A 2,500-nucleotide genomic window follows, 5' to 3' on the forward strand; every position below is an offset into this window, starting at 1 on the left:
AGGACTCACTCACCCCAACCCCTACAACCTGCCCTGTAGGACTCACTCACCCCAACCCCTACAACCTGCCCTGTAGGACTCACCCACCCCCATCCCTACAACCTGCCCTGTAGGACTCACCGCCCCCCCCCCTACAGTCTGCCCTGTAGGACTCACCCACCCCCCCACCCCTACAGTCTGCCCTGTAGGACTCACCCACCCCCCCACCCCTACAGTCTGCCCTGTAGGACTCACCCACCCCCACCCCTACAGTTTGCCCTGTAGGACTCACACACCCCCCACCCCTACAACCTGCCCTGTAGGACTCACCCACCCCCACCCCTACAGTCTGCCCTGTAGGACTCACCCACCCCCACCCCTACAGTCTGCCCTGTAGGACTCACCCACCCCCACCCCTACAGTCTGCTGCCCTGTAGGACTCACCCACCCCCACCCCTACAGTCTGCCCTGTAGGACTCACCCACCCCCACCCCTACAGTCTGCTGCCCTGTAGGACTCACCCACCCCCACCCCTACAGTCTGCCCTGTAGGACTCACCCACCCCCACCCCTACAGTCTGCTGCCCTGTAGGACTCACCCACCCCCACCCCTACAGTCTGCCCTGTAGGACTCACCCACCCCCACCCCTACAGTCTGCTGCCCTGTAGGACTCACCCACCCCCACCCCTACAGTCTGCCCTGTAGGACTCACCCACCCCCCACCCCTACAGTCTGTCCTGTAAGACTCACCCACCCCCACCCCTACAACCTGCCCTGTAGGACTCACCCACCCCCACCCCTACAGTCTGCCCTGTAGGACTCACTCACCCCCCACCCCTACAACCTGCCCTGTAGGACTCACCCACCCCCACCCCTACAACCTGCCCTGTAGGACTCACCCACCCCCACCCCTACAGTCTGCCCTGTAGGACTCACCCACCCCCACCCCTACAGTCTGCTGCCCTGTAGGACTCACCCACCCCCACCCCTACAGTCTGCCCTGTAGGACTCACCCACCCCCACCCCTACAGTCTGCTGTTCTGTAGGACTCACCCACCCCCACACCCCTACAGTCTGCCCTGTAGGACTCACCCACCCCCAACCCCTACAGTCTGTCCTGTAGGACTCACCCACCCCCAACCCCTACAGTCTGCCCTGTAGGACTCACCCACCCCCACCCCTACAGTCTACTGCCCTGTAGGACTCACCCACCCCCACCCCTACAGTCTGCCCTGTAGGACTCACCCACCCCCCCACCCCTACAGTCTACTGCCCTGTAGGACTCACCCACCCCCAACCCCTACAGTCTGCCCTGTAGGACTCACCCACCCCCACCCCTACAGTCTGCCCTGTAGGACTCACCCACCCCCACCCCTACAGTCTGCTGTCCTGTAGGACTCACCCACCCCCAACCCCTACACTCTGCCCTGTAGGACTCACCCACCCCCACCCCTACAGTCTGCCCTGTAGGACTCACCCACCCCCACCCCTACAGTCTGCTGCCCTGTAGGACTCACCCACCCCCACCCCTACAGTCTGCCCTGTAGGACTCACCCACCCCCCACCCCTACAGTCTGTCCTGTAAGACTCACCCACCCCCACCCCTACAACCTGCCCTGTAGGACTCACCCACCCCCACCCCTACAGTCTGCCCTGTAGGACTCACTCACCCCCCACCCCTACAACCTGCCCTGTAGGACTCACCCACCCCCACCCCTACAACCTGCCCTGTAGGACTCACCCACCCCCACCCCTACAGTCTGCCCTGTAGGACTCACCCACCCCCACCCCTACAGTCTGCTGCCCTGTAGGACTCACCCACCCCCACCCCTACAGTCTGCCCTGTAGGACTCACCCACCCCCACCCCTACAGTCTGCTGTTCTGTAGGACTCACCCACCCCCACACCCCTACAGTCTGCCCTGTAGGACTCACCCACCCCCAACCCCTACAGTCTGTCCTGTAGGACTCACCCACCCCCAACCCCTACAGTCTGCCCTGTAGGACTCACCCACCCCCACCCCTACAGTCTACTGCCCTGTAGGACTCACCCACCCCCACCCCTACAGTCTGCCCTGTAGGACTCACCCACCCCCCCACCCCTACAGTCTACTGCCCTGTAGGACTCACCCACCCCCAACCCCTACAGTCTGCCCTGTAGGACTCACCCACCCCCACCCCTACAGTCTGCCCTGTAGGACTCACCCACCCCCACCCCTACAGTCTGCTGTCCTGTAGGACTCACCCACCCCCAACCCCTACACTCTGCCCTGTAGGACTCACCCACCCCCACCCCTACAGTCTGCCCTGTAGGACTCACCCACCCCCACCCCTACAGTCTGCCCTGTAGGACTCACCCACCCCCCACCCCTACAGTCTGTCCTGTAGGACTCACCCACCCCCCACCCCTACACTCTGCCCTGTAGGACTCACCCACCCCCAACCCCTACAGTCTGCCCTGTAGGACTCACCCACCCCCCACCCCTACAACCTGCCCTGTAGGACTCACCCACCCCCATCCC

General features: G+C 63.9%; 1 protein-coding gene across 1 annotated transcript in view; it reads right to left on the reverse strand.

The window, feature by feature from the left end:
* The window catches only part of LOC143274907 (uncharacterized), a 52,802-nt gene that overhangs the window by 23,540 nt on the left and 26,762 nt on the right, over positions 1-2,500 (reverse strand). The gene's annotated exons all lie outside the window — the stretch shown is intronic.

This window comes from Babylonia areolata, chromosome 29, assembly GCF_041734735.1.
Source record: "Babylonia areolata isolate BAREFJ2019XMU chromosome 29, ASM4173473v1, whole genome shotgun sequence".
Lineage (NCBI taxonomy): Eukaryota > Metazoa > Mollusca > Gastropoda > Neogastropoda > Buccinidae > Babylonia > Babylonia areolata.